The 20151-nt window shown below is 29.5% G+C and overlaps 1 protein-coding gene across 1 annotated transcript in view; it reads left to right on the top strand.

Annotated features, from left to right (window-relative positions):
- RhoGEF64C (Rho guanine nucleotide exchange factor at 64C) overlaps window positions 1–20151 on the top strand; it is a 159015-nt gene that overhangs the window by 100379 nt on the left and 38485 nt on the right. The gene's annotated exons all lie outside the window — the stretch shown is intronic.

Below are 20151 nucleotides of genomic sequence, written 5' to 3'. Positions count from 1 at the left end.
TCCACATAATATACTTTTACGATACTCATCTATGTTTTAATACTGTATCTGTGATTTAATTTACATTTTCGTAACTCCTCTTGGTAAATCACAAAATAAATCTGTTACAAAAATTCGTTCATTCTTTCATTAAACTCATCCCTACTTACATACATTCATTAGGTTAGACCTAATTTTATAAAGCTAAAAAGAAGATGAATATTCAACTGAATTTTTCCTCAAAGAAGCCCTAAAATATATATAAGAGTTTTAAAGGTAAATTAAATGTTGCACTAGAAATTTTCCATAGACATTCATTTTTTAACACCTTTCAAATGCCACCATTCTAATACTACTACGTCCGATTTGAATGTGTTTTTTGTTTTTCTTTCCAGGCCAGCTGTTCTTGTTGTTACTGAATTTTGCATGTGAGATTGTAGTTTTTCCAATGTTCCTCCTCAACTTTATTTTCTGTTTTTTTTTTTAATTTGTTTTTCTGTGCAGAATTATTTACACTGCTTTACATTGTCGCATTTTTCTTCCGCTTTCTCCCTCTAACTCTCTAGGTTCTGTTTCTCGTCCTTTTACCCTTTTTTTTTGCTCTAGAGTTTCTGGTTTTTGTTTGCAACATGACATGCTGTGTGAATTGTAATTTTTCTGTTGATTGCAATATTTCAACGGTTATGGTTTGTGGTCACCGACATTCATTCATTCCTTCATTCGTTCACTCACTCATTCGTTCATTCATTCATTCGTTCATTCAATTATTCTGTGAATGTGTTTAAGTTGGGAAATGTATATGTGGAAGAGAAGAGTTTTTAAAGAATGGAGACATTTTGAAAATGATTTACAAAAAGTATTGAGCTTAATGTTATAATAATATAAATCAGTGATCGACATAAGGATTGTAATCTAACCAAAATAGTAGGTTTTGATAATTGTTATGAATTTAGTTGACATTCCTGATGTTAATAGGTTAATAATAATCTAGTTCAGCCTCTTTGGGGATTAAGTGCCGACCACTGATTTAAGTGGTCGAATTATACCCTCCCCACTATGGTGGTGTAGGGTATAATTAGCTAACAATAAACAATTCCTTTACAAAAGATCATCTTTATCTCTTACTCTCTCTAAAAAATAGCTTGTAAAATATACATGGAAATACTGAATTAAACACATTCCTTTAATATCCTGCCTTTTTTTTCTTCGTATCTGAGAATCAGAACATTTGCAAGTGTGTAATCTAAACTACATGATTATTTGTGTAACTAACATTTGTACGAACAATAACAAAAAAGTGGAGGGTTGGAGAATTTTAATTAATTGTTATTAGTAACTTTTAAAAAGATATTCATCATAAATGATTATAAAATAAATTCAAATAAAACACAAACATGTTTTAAAGTTCAATTTTAAGTTAAGTTCGAAAAGTTTAATTTTCAATACCTTACATTTCTGATAAACAGAGAATATTTGGGGCAAATGTCGTACATCCTACAGACAGACGGAGGGACATTGGTCTTAGAATATTATAAAGACCCAGCATATGCATATATACTTTTTTGGGACATATTATGATAGGATTTATTATATTAATTATGGTTCGTTTATAATCATAATATAATTCCTTGTTATAATTATTTGTTTATTGGTATTTATAATATAATCATGTGTAATCATATTATGGTTCAACGATCCTATTATGATTACACCTCAACCGTAATATGGTTGTGTAAAAACGTAGTAACTGTGATATAGCACAATCATGAGCACAACCATACTATGATTTCAGCTCGTCCATAAGACTATTTTTAAACTCAATAGGAGATATTATGGATGTAGCCACATTGAGATATTATGAAGTTGTTGTGATCATAAATATAACAATATTTGTCATAGCTATCATAATTTAGTTGTAGCTAGAATTTTCACAAACAATATACTATATATTATAATATATTGCGTATCTTTTTGTTTTTAATAGGTTTTTGATTTTAATAACTTTTTGTTTTGAATAACTTATATTCATACGTGGGAAGTCTTGCTTTATTTCTTTAATTTGAAAAAAAGTGCCGCTAAAGAATACCGATTGCTCACCGAAGCTTCTGGTGAATCGGTGTCAAAGTGCGTGAGATAGTTTTTGTGGTTCAGAAGTGGTGATTTTTACACGGAAGACTAAGATTGCCCAGGCCAGTCAAAAAAGTTTGAAGACTAATAGGCATTGCTCCATGAAGATTGCACCGAATCATTACTTGCGATGAAAAATTAATCTATTACGATAACCCGAAGCGTAAAAGATCGCACGTGAAGTCCGGCCAAACAACTGAATCGACGCCAAAGCCAAATACTCATGCCGCTATGGTAATTCAAAATTGTTTGGGAAAATAAAAAAAAAAAAATTAAATTTTAATTTTTTTTTTCGAAATTGTTTTTTTTTTAATTTTTTTGTTTAAAATTTATTTGTGAAAAAATATTTATGACAAAAAAATTGTTGTTAAAAAAAAATTCTGGTTAAAAAATATTTTCCCGATTTTAACCCATTGTAGGTCCAAATTATTTATCCTTATATACATCGTTGCAATGGACTTTGAAATATCTATCGAGGTTGTCTCGGTTTTTTCCTTATATCTCAGCCATTTGCGATGATTAATGTATCAATCAAGTTTGAAAGTAATTTGGGAGCTACGGAAAGTTGATTTCAACATACAGACGCTATCTATAACGATTCAGAATATATATACTATGTAGGGTCGCAAATGAAAAATGTAGAAATTACAAACGGAATGCCAGTCATGGTGAAGGGTTAAAAGTTAAAATTTTTAAAAACTTTTAAAACAAAAAAAATGTATTAAAAAAATAAAATATGCAAAAATATGCTCTAAAAAGCAAAATATGCTGTAGAGAGCATAATACGCACTAACAAATCGAATTATCTAAAACGGTTAAATAACTAACTCTTATGTTTTAAAGAAGCACAGCAAAACGTATGAAATTGGATATTTTTGGTTGCCCTGATTAAGACAACATGACTTTATACTGGATACCTTGTGAATCCACTAAATTTTGTATCTGCAAATGTACTTTTATTCTTATTTTTTTTAATTTTAAAAGAAGTGGGGAAGTGTGTCAGTGTATTTTGAACGGATCCCTTTGATCATTAAGAATACGTTGACTACTCTCGACAAAAGTGAATATGTATTAAGAAATTGTTTTATTTACAAATATTTGTTCTAATCGTTTCTTTATAATTAGCATAAACAATAGTTTGCTTTAATTGATAAATTTATTATAGACAATTGAAATTATGGATTTAAAATCTTATTTTATTCTTATCTTCTTAGATTATCTCGCAAATCGAATTGATTTAAAATAAATTAAAATTACTTATTTTTAATAATTTATATTAAAGAAAGTTTTGCTTTGTTTTAATTATTTATCAAACGTAATGAAATGTTTCTTTCTTTCATATCAACTTTATTTATCATGACTATGATCTTTCTTTGTCTCGTTTATATCAATTCATAGAATTCATGCTAAATATTTATTTTTATTCTTTCATTATTTACGCTTCTATGTTAAACAAATTCAATTTGTTTAATTTCAGCTTTTATTTTTTTTGCTTAAAAAAAATAAAGATTAAAGAAAGTTAAATGAAAAAGAAATGAAAACTATTTTAATTCAACATGAATTGCAATGATAAATTCATATTTATATTACCAATACTAATACTTAGCACACATGTGATAAGAATGTTATTGTATTTTATTGATAAATATTTGTGCAAGCAATTTTAATATATAAAATTTAAATTGTCAGTTTGCCAACACAAGCAAATATTGTGTGCAGATTGTTCACACATGCAATGAAATATTTAGCAGCAATGTGTGCATTTTTTGTAAACATTTTGTTTAAACATTTCTTTTCTGAGTTCAACCTTTAAAAATTTATATTAAATTAAGCAATTGTGGAATTTTAAAACATGCATGCAGAGAAAAAATATAGTTGTGCATGTCCCAGTAACTATTTATATGATTGTGGTAACCATAATATGGTTAATTTTCGATTCACATGATTGTATCAATCAAACAAGTATATGTTTGTGACAACCATTTTTATTATGAAGGACTTAACATTATGTTGCTATCAGCCTATGGATATAATCTGAGAACAACATATTATGATACAATGATTCATCATAAATATGGTTGTCACAAACATATACTTGTTTGATAGATACAATCATGTGAATCGTAAATTAACCATATTATGGTTACCACAATCATATAAATAGTTACTAGGACAATAATATTGTTAAAAAATTTTAAAAATATTGAAATGATTACAGTAAACATGCACAACTATATTTTTATTTTCTACATGTGGTTTCTGAGTGTCTGGACTAGTCTTATGACGGGTTCTTTGTATATAAGAACCGGTTCTTATATATAAAGAACTAAATAATCACATAGGTACTTGGAGAAGTTTACTTGATTTGATCTACATAAAAATTCCTTGTTTAGTTTAGTATTTAAATTGTGAAACAAAAATGATTTCTTTCAATTAGAATAAAATCCATTTAAAATGATTTTATTCTAACTATTTCATAAACTTGTCCAATAGTTAGAACTTTAAAATCATGTCAAAATTTTCCAAAAGATTTTGGCTTTTTGTTGAAATAGCAGTTTACTTTACCATAAATATTTAAAAGCTCTAACTAATGAAATATACAAACACAATGATCATTTACTTTAAGAAAGTTATAACTCGACATAAGCTATTTTCAAACTATAAACTTTAAGCAATTTTAATTATTGAACGCGACTTTTTGAATTTTCTGCCTCTTAACTGAAAGACAACACCTGCTTCTGTCAACAGTTGACTCCTGTCGTTCTGGACGCCCTGTTGAGGTCTCTATACCCTAAACAATTGAAAAAATTCACGATATTGTATTGGCTGATCGGCGATTAAAAGTGCGAGAGAGTGTGGAAGCCATAGGCATCTCACATGCCTCTGTGATTTCAATTTTGATGATCACTTGGGTATCATTCCCTTTTTAGAAGGCTTATAAAAATTGGATAAAGTGTATAGAACTCAAAGCAGACTATCAGTCCTGTCATAGAATACCATTCCGATCGAAAGTGGAATTAATTCTGTATTTTGCTTCTTTAGAAAAAATAAAACGAAAATTACTTTCGGAATGAAACCACTTTCAGTTTTCAAAGTGGAATAGATATTTGATTGTAATTATATGATTTTCTAAATTTTTTAATCAATTTCTGTACCAAACCCTTCATATTTGTTTAATATGAAAAACGCTGTCAAATTAAAATCAGAAATACAGAATTATGAAATATTTTTGGAATTAATAAATTACACGGAATCTGAAGAACCTAAAACGAAATCGATCGGAATAAAAACTACGGAATTGAAACCATTCCGAACAAAATGTGTGACAGGCATGTATGTTGGAAAAATAAATTGAATTTTTTATCCAAAAACCTGTATTTCGTATTTGAAATAATTAAGCCAAGAAAATGTTTTTAAGTATTTAGATTAAAATACCAAAATGTTGAATTATGTTGGTCTTGCTGCAAATGAGCAATATTTTCGTATATAGTATGTTTTAATACATATTTCAACTCAACGATAAAGTTTAATTTATTTCGAAAACATTTTTACTAAAAGAAACTTATGAGTTTTATAAGATTTTCGTCTAAATATTTTATAAACAAAAAGGAACTCGTTAGATAAATATCTACATGCGTATAATGAAATACAAATGATGATGATGCTCTTATAAACTTCATAACCCAGCAAAGTTTTAAATCAAATACGTGGTAGAAAAATGTCATAATTAAACATTTAGCAGTTATCCGTTTCCTAAGAAAACAGTTTTTAGCATAAAAACTAGATTATTTTTAATTTATCATCAGGTTACTGGGTAACAAATTATGGATTTGAAAACTTATTAAAATTACTTAAGTGGAAAACTATTAGTTTAAAATTTTTATAGAGTTTTACAAAAACTACTGTTAACGTCTATCGAATCAATAAAAGTAGATTGACTCAAAGTGGGTAAATCGAAAAAAAGAGCTAATAAATCTGAATCTTCTAAACTACTGGTTCTATTGCAAAATGATGTACGAAAGGAATGCGTGACCACCCTGTTACAATACAAAGTGTGATACAGGGTGTCAAGGTCGACCACTCTAGTTAGGAAAACTTTTTAAAGCTTGTACCCTGTACAAATGTGGACAGATTTCAATAAATGTGCTGATATCTGTTCAAACCTTTAGTATTTTGCAGATTATTAGTTTCTAATCTGGTAGACTTTATCCACAACCAACTACTCTAACTTCTTTCACTGGGATCTACATAAAAATCCCCAAAAATAAGACAACACCAAACATATTTACAAACTGCATGCAACAACATGTTTTAATAGTCATTTCATTAAAACTAAAACAACAGCGACAACGCCAGACACACACGCATCATAGTAGTATGTTCCTAGCAATTGGAAGCAGACCAAGTTTCTGACTGCATGTTGTTACACGCCAACAAAAATAAAGATCCTTTTGAACTCTTCCTAATTTCATTTCTTGGTTATTGTCATTTCACCGAACATAATTCATTTAACTTGGTTAAGATGCTGAACCGATAGTTTGCGTTTAATCAAAATGAATTTTTCTCAAAACAACATCTTCAACACATCATAATTATCTTTATGGTGGCTAGGTTCTCAACAGTTGTTTTGTGGTTCCTTCATTATTTTATTCCAAATACTAGTAGTAGGTACTAAAAATACTTATATTGTTTTAAAAACCAATGTAAATACCAGAAAAAAACACCGAATTTCCAAAAAAGAACAAACAAACAAAGTACATGGAAAAAAATGCATTTTAATTAGTTTTGAAATAAATGAAAAATAAAGTTTTCTTTAGTTTAAGTTTTTGTTATTTAAATTCAGTTTACTACTCATCAACTTATTCGTATATGTGTATTAAATACAACTGAAATTTGTTTGACACCATTTCCAATTGATGCTATCAAATATATAATGGGAATTTGTAAAGAAATCTCACAATTATTTAAAATATTTAAAATTCTACAATTTTAAATACAAATTGACCAATTTACGTCTATCTAATTATTTATTTTTCATATTTTAGTGTCTTAATTCTACAATTCATATTAAGTAATTCAACTTTTTCGTAGCTCCAATCACTATTTCTGTATTTATGTCATAAAATGTTGTAAATTATACATATACAAAATTTTATTTATCACTCATGTTAATAGAAGAGCACTGATTAATTTATTATTACATTTTCTTTTTTCTTATTTCAGAAACAAATACTATAAATATTCAAAATACACCCTTGCACCTTCTAACAATTCATATTCTAACTCAACACAATTCATGCATATTTTAGCAAAATCAATTTATTTTATCAAATAGTTAATCAAATCAGAAAGTAGTTACATATTTTTGTGGTAATAATATAATAAAAAACTCATATCCTTTTCAATAAATGTAAATGTGATTTAAATTAAATAAATTGTTTACAAAATAACATAATAATATTAATTGTAAGATTTATAAATATACTCTATAAATTGTAATATCATCAATAAAAAACACCATCTTCCTTCATAAAATGACTAAAACTCTTTTCCTCTTATTTCTTTATAAAACACAAATCGTGACGTCAGTCACAAAAATGAAAACAAATTTTGTCAATGCATAAAATTGGTCAAAATCAATTTCTTAATACCAGGCTCCCAGAATATGAAAAAACGCAGCAAGCAATTTTCTTCATAAAAATTTGTACAGCATACTTTCAGGCGCTTCAAAATATTTGAGTCATCCTGTTTGCAAAAAATGTAGCATAGGGTGTTACGAATATTTTTTACTATTGCGCCTGAAGATATGTGATGGTTTTTGACTTACATTCGTTACTGTGACGTATTGAATGAAGTAAAAATTTTCTAAAACACAGCTACTTATTAGTATTTCTGGGATTCTGTACGCCTGGTGTTAAGCAACCATTTGGTGAAGTTAGCTAAAATTTTAAAATAAAAACTGTGTGACGTCGTCCATCATACTCACCAACTACTAAGTTCACATATGATTTATTATGAATTAACAACAAAGTGAAATCATGCAAATAATCAACAAATATGCAATTTTAATAACTTTTGACTTTTATTAAAATATGTATGTAGTTTGTTATTTTTAAACAAATATTGAATAAATAAAATATTATATTAATACGAGTTATATATACTTAATGAATACATTTTAATGCTCATTCACAATATAATTTCTAATTTATCAAATTTATCGTTTGATAAAACGAATTTTGTATGCAAAATTATTGTTTCATAGATAAAACTTTAAAATTTAAACATGAATCAGATTGTTAATATTTAACATAAATGAAATAATGTCATAAAATTAATACATAAATAAAAAGTTTCGACTTAAATCACGATTACCATTACATTTTATATGTTTTCAAATGGTTTTTCACATTTTCTTCAGAGTAAAGAAATGTAAATATTTTTATCCGCTATCTCTCAGTTAAGGAGTTATGGTCCTCATAAGTCCGCATTATTTACATTATGGGTCTTAGAAATGCTTGAAATCAAGAAAAACTTTATTTGGCGCAGACGGTGTTCGACATATCATATAGTAGGAAGTCCCAGCCAACAATTATATTTTTATTTCTTCATATTTAAGCTGTGAACTTCTTTTTTCCATCACGATCGGTTGCTTTTTATTTTTTAGCTGTATTTTAAAAATCAATCATTTGAAATCTGAAATAAAATACAAAAAAAAAACTAATTAAAAAATCAAATAAATTTTAATAAATATGCAACTAGGTATTTATATACTATGTAAATAAATTAACTGATTTATAACTATTAGGATGCGTTTAAAAATTGTGATTACAATACTGTAATTTTTAAAAATTACAACTCCTTCTGCTGTATATCTGCAGCTGAAACCAAAGATATTGAGCGACATATTCCTAATCTAACTTAATCGTACGATTCTATATTAAAATGCAGGGAATATATGCTATATTTGGCATTACTAGAAATGCATAGATCAGAAAAAAATTTAACTGCCTGTTTCTCCAAATGAGAACGAACATTTTCTTTCGTATGAGAAGTGAAAAGGATATATTAAAAACTATTCTTTACAAACAATCTCCTGAAAATTCCTGAAACGAACCAAGCTTCAGATAAATTAATAAATACAAGTTAGAGTAATATATTCAGCTGTGCCGAATATTATATACCCTTTACCCAACTTTAATTTAAGATAAATATTGAAACAATATCGTTCGAATTTCTATAGCGTATATACGTTGTTGAAAATGCTATATTTGAAATTCAATTCATTTGATATCCATATTGTCTATGTACATTAGGGTGGTTTTATAAAATCGATTTCCGATTTTTATAGATGCTCACGTCTCGAATTGTTCCATTTAGTGTAAAAATACGATTGTTAAAGTTTTAGCTCAATCGGACATTGCCTTTTCGTGCCGAAAGTGCCTCGAAGTTTTAAAATGACTACTACTTTTTCTCATTTTGACCTCACATATTTTCTCAACTATTCTGGCATCTCTTGAACTTTACTCCATTTGGCAACATCTACTAGTTAATTTTTCATTACTAATCATGTATTACAGCTGAAAGTAAAAATTTGGGAATCCCAATTTAGGTTTTGACTTGTCGCTTGTAAAGGTACTTACAGAGAAATATTAATTTAAAGTTTGTTGTTGCAATATTGGTAAGCAAACAACTTCTGGGAATCTCCGCTTTAAAGAATACCACAGGAATCAGTCAGGTAGAAGCTGTTAGCGATACCCTTTTTGAAAAATTCAGGACTCTTTCGGCACGGGAAGGCAGAGTCCGATTGAGCTGAAACTTTTACAATCGTATGTTTACACTAAAAAGAACAATTTTGGATGTGAGCAATTAAACATTTTAAGAAAAAAAATTTTGGCCTTGCACAAAATCCACCCTATGTACACGACTTAGTAATCGAGATATAGTGGGTCAAAAAATCGGGTTATTCGTGGTTTTTGCTTGTACCTTAGCTAGTTGTGGTCCGATATTCCCGATGTTAAATATACTGATGTATCAATCACGTTGTAAGTTATTTAGGACTTCGGCAAGTTGTTTTCAACAGACAGGAGGACATTGCTATATTGACTACGCTATCTATAACGATCAAAAATATATGAGGAGCCGCAGAACAAAAGGTACTTTTTCGCTCATTTAAAATTTTTGGGAAAATGAGTTTTATTTATTTATTTCGCCCCTTAAAAAACTGCATGAACCTGGAAATGGTAACAAGTTTCTTATTTATCAATAGATACATCTAACTGCCATAAGTCACCATATTAACCCTCCGTTAGTCGCAAAAATTTTGCTAACTTGATTGTTTCTAGAAGATTTCAACCCAAATATTATAAAAATACCAGAAATCTAATATTTGAAAAAAATTACAAAAATTTACCTAATTTACCTAAAAAGTACCTTTTGTTCTGCGGCTCCTCATATATACTTTATGGGGAAACAAACGGACTGACAAACTTAAATATACCCTTACCAAACATGGTGAATGATATAAGGAGTATGAAGTTAGTTTAAAAAAATGCCTATGTTGCCTAAATGTTGTCTGTATGACTCAATTTTCAACTATATTATACCTTAGACAACTCTTCCGACATTCCGGATCCAACTTAAAGAAATGGTGTAGGTTTTCCTGCATGCCTGCTTGCCTTTCTATTTAGTGCACTTTTATTCAGTTTATTTTGCCTGGTTACCAGAATTTGCACAAGTTGCAAGTTTTACAGACAGACAGACACAAACCAACAATATGAGCCGAAAATAAACTCGTACTTGTAGCATGAATGTTCATTTGTCCAAAATACACACACATACACCCAAACAACGACAATCACTCACACATCCATACAACAATTCTTGCAACAACAATGACAACAGTTTCAGAATCTGGCCAGGAAAAGAAGGGGAAGAAGAAAACATTTTTAAGTGAAAGGCAAGCTACATGCACTAGTCGAGTAGCAAGAATTATAGTGGGGCAAGGGGCACGGATGTGAGGGCGGGAGTTTAATGCAGGGAATAAGAATAAATAGTGCTTAAAGGAATTGCTGCCAGTTATATTGCTTGTTGTATCTGATAAAATGGCACTGTAGTAATAAAACCCTATAAAATGTAAAAAATTGTTTACACTTTTTCTTTTATTATTGTTGTTTTTACTTTTTTTTTTGTTATTTTTGTTGCATTTTGTAATGCGTGTAACCCTAGAAGATGCAAACTTTAGGCAATACAAGAGAAAAAAGTTTCTTTTTTGTTTTCCTTATCTTTGTTGCTGTTGCTCTTGTTGTGTGTTGTACATGGCCCAGCATGAAAATAGTTGCTAGTTGTATGTTTTTTTGGTAATTGTGGTGCTGGTCATTAGCAACAATGTTGCTTAAGGCTAAAACTTTAACAACACCAACAAAAAAAAAAATAACAAAAAAATATAAAATTGGAACAAAAACATTCTTCAAAGTGATTACAGATTAAGCAATGTGTGTCTGTGTTTGTATGTTGGAATGATGTGTAGGGGGTTTTCGAAAAACTTTGGCTATTGCACACAAGTCTTTTTATTTTTTTTGGTATTTTAGTTAACAAAATTGAAATTTAAAATTATGCATACTAGGTAGGAAAATAATGAATGAAGTTGGCAGGATGTAAAGCTTTTTGTATTCATACAGTTGGTTACGTTCTAATGCGAAGTAACAAATTAAGAAACTCAAATAATGGGTAAAAACATCAACAATATTTTTTGGTTTTGTTTTATGTTCTTTACTACATTTTAGATTTAAGATTTCAGTTTAAATTTTCATGGAGTAAACAGTTGGAAATTTTTCAGAAATAATTTGTATTTGGAAAACTACGACACTATGTTTTGAGTAATTCACTTCAATATTTTTCCACTATGTTTTAAACATTTTGTTACCCTTTAAGCTCTCTATGCCCCTATTTAAAACCCGACAACACTAAGAAAAACCGTATATACAGAAATCAAATTGTATTACGATCGATCCATAATTAGTCATAGCTTCCTTATAACGCCACTTCCGATAAATACATTCACGCGCATAAATCATTTACAAGTATTGGTATTAAAATAAAACTCAAGTTCCATTAGCAAAAAAAATCATGCTAAAAAATGATGGACCAAATGGACCCAAATCAGGGAAGTGTATGACCTTAAACATTTTCAACAACATGAAAAGATGCTTATTTTCGGGGATAACATATTTATTTTCTATCCATAAAAGTATGAGACTGATGTAAAACCCTATATATAGATCGAGTACATGCGGATAAAAAAAACTTTTTATTAATCCAGGCAAGAAATGTATTCGATTTAGACCACATGTCCGTTATAATACAAATACTTTCTGGTAGTAGTGGAATTACCCAGTGTTGCCAAATTTGAAATGAAGAAAAGCGTCAAGTTTCAAAACTAGTGAAAAGGGTAATAAAATTGGCACTCAAAACAAAGATAAAAGCAAAAAACTTTAAATATAAAAAGCATGTTTAAATTTTTAATTAAATTATTTATTTTATTATTTACTTAGGAGTAAACAAAACCTTAAAATAAAATAACAATTCAATAAAAAACGAAATAGGATAAGTTTTTATAGAAAAACAATTTCATTTTCAAATACATCTTTTTAATAATCATCATCATCACCGTGCCACAAAACGATTTTAATGAAATACTCAGGGGGCAAATTGTCCCACTCGTAATCGATTACGAGTATTCTCTTATTTGATATCAAATAAGAGAATACAAAAAATTAAAAACCGCACGTTCGAATAAGTATTCGATCGTGTTTTATAAGTTTGATTTGTTACAAAATCACAAGGTTTTAACAAAAAGCACCAAAAGCGCCACAAAATATGGAAAAAGCGTAAAAAACTACCCTTTCTTAAAAAAGGGTATTTGGAAAAAAGGGTAACGAAGCCAAAAAAGCGTCATAAAATACCCGAAAAGCGTCAAAATGGCAACACTGAATTTAACAGCCCAGCAGTTCTAGGAGGCAGTCCCGAACTAGTGATTTTACCCATCATTTACGATGACAACTAGTTACATAACTAGCTACGTGACTAGTTATTTTAACACGTGCATGTAAGCAGGTTTGATTACAATGAGACTGTCTAATAGCTGGTCCAAAGTAGTCAACGCATTGGATTCACATACTGGTTAAATAGTGTCAGTTACCTTACTAGCTACCTAACTGGTGACTTGATCAGCTACATAACTAGTTATTTTAACATGTACGGATGCTAATTGACATCAAATAGTTTGCTAAAAAGACATATCATAGATAGTCCAATAAACGATTGCTTGTAAAGAAATTTTTCTTCGACAACTCTCCAATAAATTGCTTCTGGTGGGTAAAATAACTACATTTTTAAGTGCAGAACAAAACAATCGTTTAAAGTGACTTCACTATAGGTTACTAAGAGACACTAAAGAGGCTATTGATTTCACGCTATGTTACTGAGATATCAGTATACTTAAGCAAAAATAAACTGTATGAGAATTATATCAACACAATTTGTATAAAACCAGTTTGTATGAATTACTCACAAAACGTTTAAAATGACTATACTCTAGATTACTTAGAGACACTTAAGTGACAATTGTCTTCACGCTAGATTACCTGTGACAATTACTGTCTATAAAGGATACATTGACAATACCTCCGTTTGTAATACATCGAAATATTCATCGCAGAAATATTCATTCTGGGTCCTTATGAAATTCTAATCTAGCCATGTCCGTCCGACTGTTGAAAACACGATAGGTCGCAAACTAAAGAAGCTAGCTAGCTGAAACTCTCTGTTGATAAGGTTTTGTATTGAAAATGGGCAATATCGGTCTATGAATTCACCAAGCCCCCATACAAATGTCCCCCCGGAATACAGTTTCGTATAATTTTTTATTTGAATTATTTTTAAATAAAAAAAAATAAAAACAAGTAGCTATATTCGGCTGTGCGGAATCTTATATACCCTTCACCAAATTATACTTTAAAAAAAAAATTTTAATATTTTTAGGTAAACAAAATTAAAAAAGAATTTTATATTTTTTTTAATTTTCCCTAAAAAATTAAAAAAAAAATGTGATGCAAAAAAAATAATTTACTAGCAAAAAAATTTTAGGAAAAAAATTTTTTTGGTCAAAAAAAATTCTGGTTTAAAAATATTTTTCCCGATTTTGACCAGAATTAATATGGCGTTATATTTTTCTTTGCAATATCTATCATTAGATATCCATATTGTCTATATTAATGGCTTAGTAATCATGACATCTAAAATAGGTAAAAAATCGAGGTACTGGTTTTATATCTCAACCATTTGTAGGCCGATTTTCTCAATTTTATATAGCAACCGAACCGGGTCTCTAATTGATGTATTAATATATGAATCATGTCTGTAAATCATTTGGGGGCTACGGATATCAACGCAAATGAAAAATGTAGAAATTACAAATGGAATGACAAACTCGCCACTCATGGTGAAGGGTATAAAAATCTGTTTTATCTGTGCAGAAACAGTGTATTTTCTGCATAAAACAGATTTTTAAAGAAGACTGCTGATAAAGAAACGATCGAAATTTACTTAAAAAAAATGATTTACTAATAAAAATATTCCAGAGAAATTTAAATTTTTAATGTTTTGACTTTTAATATTGTAATCAAGTAATTATATCAATAAATAGATCTTATTTTAAAGTGTTTGTTTGTCTTTAAAAGACACTAAAAATTATATTAAAATATTTTCTCATTATATTTATAATAAAAGAACGTTCTTTAGTATTCGAAAAAAATATTGTGTGTATATGTATATATTTTGCATATTTGTCACTTGACAAATTTTGCATGAGTGACAATCAAAACAAACAAAAATAAAATTGTATTGACTTAAAAATATTTATTCAATTTATAAACTTTTAAGAACAAAGTGCCGCCTTTAAAAATTTATTTGTATTGATGTTATTGTAGTTGAATAATTAAAATTTGTTGAATTGTTTACTTTACAAATATAAAAAGAAACAATGACCCTTTAATTGTCATTAAGCTTCTCAGGAAATAAATTAACGCCTTTTAAAGTCAAATTTTAATTACATTAGTAAAATATTTAGTTGCTGTTACAAAAACATATTAAAAGCTTTTGATATAATTGATAAACAAATTAAATTTTATTAAATAATTTAAACAAAAACAAAGTTTATTTACTTTGAATGCAAACAAAAAAAATACAATGCAAATTAGCAATTGTTTTTTTGGCTACTAACACATATTTTGTTTGTTTTTTTCACTTTAAACCACAGAAATTAAAAAAAGTTTTTAAAACTTAAATAAATTACGTTTATTTTTTTTTTAGTTACATAGTACATTTGAGCACTGGAAATTTAGTGTGTTTTTCTAGAGTTTATTTATATTTATCAGGCGTGGTTGACGGAAAAAAGTGTCAACATTTATCAAAAATTGTTTAGAACTTTTTTCCTCAGGAAGAAAACAGCAAATAAACCCAAAAAATAATAAAACATGAAAACAAAGTATATAGACCAAAAGTGCAAACAACAATGGCCAACAATTGGAAGTTACCAACAAAAAAGTGTAACAATTGCCACTCTAAACAAAATACATGCAGTCACCCAAAAATAAGAAAAAAAATAATGTGGAAAAAAATGAAACGCTCAACCACACACCTTAAGAAAACAATCTACAAAAAGAAATTCAAACCAAACAATATTATCACACCAAATAAGAAAAATATATGGAAAAAAAGCACCAAAAAATAGCCACTAACCAAAACTAGCATCTAACAAGATGATGATGACAGTGGAACAAATTATCTCGCAGAACAAAAATGAAAAAACTATTGTAAATTACAATAAATTTTTAAACTACAATAGCAGCATTGCAACATAGACGTAAATTTCAAACAAAAAATCTTTAATATTTGATCAATTTAAAAATTATAGTTGATTAGTTAAAATAAAATGCCTCAAAATCGTTATTTGCATCTTATTTTAGATATAAAATCACTTTAGCTTATTATCTCTAAGGTTGGTGGTGGAGGTCCCACTGTTACTTACTGAAATAGCATGATACTGCACTATAATGCAACTCTGTTATTTGATTAATATCCCATACAGATGCTAACAAAATCATACAATTCACACTGTAGACTACTCTCTTTTCTATTACTTTATACCACTCATACCAATGTATCCATGAGTATATACAATGAAGTAGTGTCTACATGAATTGAAAAGTTTCTAGCATGAATTTATGGATTTTAAAATTTGTATTAAATCTCAAGCAATGCTTTTTTGACAACCAATTTGAAAACTAAACACACTTCATATCCAAAAATATTTTTTTTTTCAGAATTTAAAAAGTCATTATTTTAGATCCACTTTGGAAAATCACTTTAAAATCTTTTATAAATGGAAACACCCATTTGAAATTAAATTAAATACTTGACTCTAGACTAGGTTTCCTTAATTGCCGGACTGTGTCCATTCCCGGCAAATATTAAAAAAAATTCCAGGAAATCACGGGAATTTTTCAAACATTTTTTTTAAATTGTAATTTCAAATCAGAATGTAAAGGGTATTCCAATGAGGACATCCGTCCATATTGTTGAAGATACATTTTATTTCTTGGACCAGCACTCAGGGGATGGCCCCTACTCATGCAAAGCATTGTATTGGAACTAGGAAAATAGGTTATGGGACGGAAGATAGAGGGAGTAGTGTTTGTGGACATTAGATTTGAATTTTCTAATATTGAAAGTGACAGGAAAGACTTCAGGAGAAGTGATCCACTGTAAAGTTGACAACGAATTGATGAGCCCTTGCCGAAGAACGTGAGTTGCGTAAAAAACTACGGGTTTCGGGAACGAGTTCCCTAATTTCAGCAGAACACATACCATTTTAATATCGGTAGAACAGTGAAACACAACCCACAATGCGACGATGTTCCAGTGAGTCAAAAAATACTGTCACCGAAAAGCACCTTCGCCCTCTTGAATTGTCTGTCATTTATTCACTTTGTTTTGCCAAATCACCACGGACGGCTATAGCGTGAGATCCAATAGCGTCCAATGCTTAAGGAAAAAGTCACTGTTTGGTGTGGATTTTGGGCTGGCCGCATCGTCGGTCCATATTTCTTTGAGAACGATGTTGGCCAGTCCATCAACGTAAACTGCGAGCACAATAAGTCGATGACTACCAACTTCTTTAGACTGAATTTTTGTATTTTTTTTAAGAGAAGTAACACTCGGGCTTTTAATGCCTATATTATAATTATGTTACTTAGAAAGAGGATAAATTTCAGAAGGAAGGGTGGTGAATGGAGGAGAAAAACTTTTTATTTGACAACTCTGTAATTGCGCATTTCATAGCCATTATTTATGTGTTATACTTCGGCGGCGTTTCTCACAAAATGATATTATTGATTAGCAGCGGCTGGGAATCGAACCCAGTCCGCATATAATGCTTAATGATCAAACGCGCTAACCAATTAAACCCACCATCAAAGCTCATGACACATTGGTCATCATGGTCATCTCACTTGTATGTGATGTGAACTGGCAACCATTAGACTTATTCGTGTGTTGTTTTCTTTAGTCGCAGGTCTATGTGAATAGGCCACAGAACACAACCGTCCTCAAAGCCAACATAACCCCTGCTTACGGTAAAATTCAGCCTGATTTATGCGCCATTGGACATTTCGAATGCGCGCCACCTTGCGAAGCCGCAAGTCTCAATTGTAAGCAATTAAGTAAGCAAACAATCCATATACAATATTAAAATTTGTCTTACGTTCGGAAAATGTCTGAACAATTGATATATACATCTATTAATTTTTGACTTTATTCGTTATTTCCTGCATACGATTTCCACCATCCTTTGTACGAGACTCCAGAGACTTTTCAATCCATGTTAGTACAATAACAATATATCTTCCAACACTATTGTATAAGAAAAGACTTTAAAATAGGAGAGAAAAACTACCTACAATAAAAACAAAACTTTTTTTCTTTCTAAAGAAAAACTATTTGTAGGAAAGTTACTGAGATGATATCAGGGAGTAAGATATAAACAAGTGATGAGTTTAAAAAAACTCATACCTGGTACGAAACAGTAAGATTTAGCCGTTTTTTAGTATCCAAATTTTTTTAATTATTTTTAATATTTTTTTTACTATTTATACCCTTCACCTTCGTGAGGAGGGTATATAAAAGTTTGTCATTCCGTTTGTAATTTCCACAATATAATTTCCCGACCCTATAAAGTATATATATTCTGGATCCTTATAGATAGCGGAGTCGATTAAGCCATGTCCGTCTGTCTGTCTGTTGAAATCAACTTTCCGAAGCCCCGAAATAACTTACATACACGATTCATACATCAATATCTCCGGAATTCTTCTGACTCGGTTGCTATTTAAAATCGAGAAAATCGTTGAGATATAAGGAAAACCAGGACAACCTTGATTTTGGACCTAATTATATCTGGATTACTAAGTCATTAATATAGACAAAATGGATAACCAACGATAGATATTTCAAAGACCTGTGCAACGACGTATATAAGACCATAGTAAGTTGGACCTGCAATGGGTCAACATCGGAAAGAATATTTTTTAACCCGAATTTTTTTTCCACCAAAAGTTTTTTTTCGCTAAATATTAAAAAAAAATTAAAATTTTAAAATAAAAAATTAAAATTTAAAAAAAAATTTTAAAATTTTAAAATAAAAAATTAAAATTTAAAAAAAATAAAATTTAAAAAAACAATTCAAAAACAAAGTTTTACCAATAAATTAAAAAAAAAACAACTTTGGAAAAAAAAATTTGTAATCTAAAAATATTTTAAATTTATATTTTGAAGTATAATTTGGTGAAGGGTATATAAGATTCGGCATAACCGATATAGCTCTCTTACTTGTTTAACTTGTGTGTGAGCTATAAAGAAAAATTATTTAATAGGCTTATGAATTTAACATCGTTCAATGTCCGTCTTACGGCTCTAACCCCTATATACGGCAGTTATATATGGCTGAATTTTAGCAATAACCTGAGTTGACTTGACGACATCGTTCGATGACGGCTTATTAGAATAGACCTGCAGCCCAATACAGGTCACCTTAGCGAGGGATAACCTTGGCGTTCGCTGTGTGGCCCTGCAGGAACCACATATCATCAATATCGATATCGTTCAATTCCAAACAAAAATGTTTCGTTATCTTTGATCTGTAGAACTCGCCGATGTCGAAGATGGCCTCACCAGATGCAGATGAACTGACCATTATCCCGCCAGCCCAAAATCCAACCCAAACAGTAGCTTTTTGTGGATGTATTGGAAAACCTTGTGTGCAACATCAAGAAAAGACGGACCTATATATTTGATCACAATGTTTCAATACTGCTCCCTTTTTGTGTAAGCTCTATGCATTCCAAAGAAATCACTAAAGTTTTCTAAAAAGTTTTCAATTGAATCATCTTAAGGGAATTAAAACTGAAATAAAATAATTTCAAAATTATAAAAAGTACCAAAATATTACCCCATAAGCCAATAGTGCTAAAAATGACACAATTGTGCAGCATATCTCAACTCTGTGTTAGACAAAGTACAACTATGCCGCATTGATAGAAAAGGAAACATTTACCACAGTGTTGATTTTTGTTTATTCGAGTCCTGTTGTTGGTGTTTCTTGCCATGACAATTTTTTGGGGAGGGGGGGAGTTAGTCGGAATATTTGTTGTTAGTTTTCTATGATGTGTTTTTCGGGGAAATAGGAAATACGTTAAGCATAATAAAAAAACATTGTGTGATATTTAATTTATTATACTTTTGCACAAAATTTCCAAAAACACATTTTCTTTTGCTTTTGTAGCTTTTGTAAATTTGTTTATGTTTTTGAAGATTGCGGGGGAAAAATGTAGGAATTTTCTTTCTTCTAGAATTAGAAAATAGATTGTTTGCAAGAAATATTTAGATAAAAACTGGTTTTGAAACCCAATTGGATTATGAAAGTTATAA

This window comes from Calliphora vicina, chromosome 3 (genome assembly GCF_958450345.1).
Source record: "Calliphora vicina chromosome 3, idCalVici1.1, whole genome shotgun sequence".
NCBI lineage: Eukaryota > Metazoa > Arthropoda > Insecta > Diptera > Calliphoridae > Calliphora > Calliphora vicina.
This window is presented reverse-complemented; position numbering and strand designations above follow the sequence as displayed.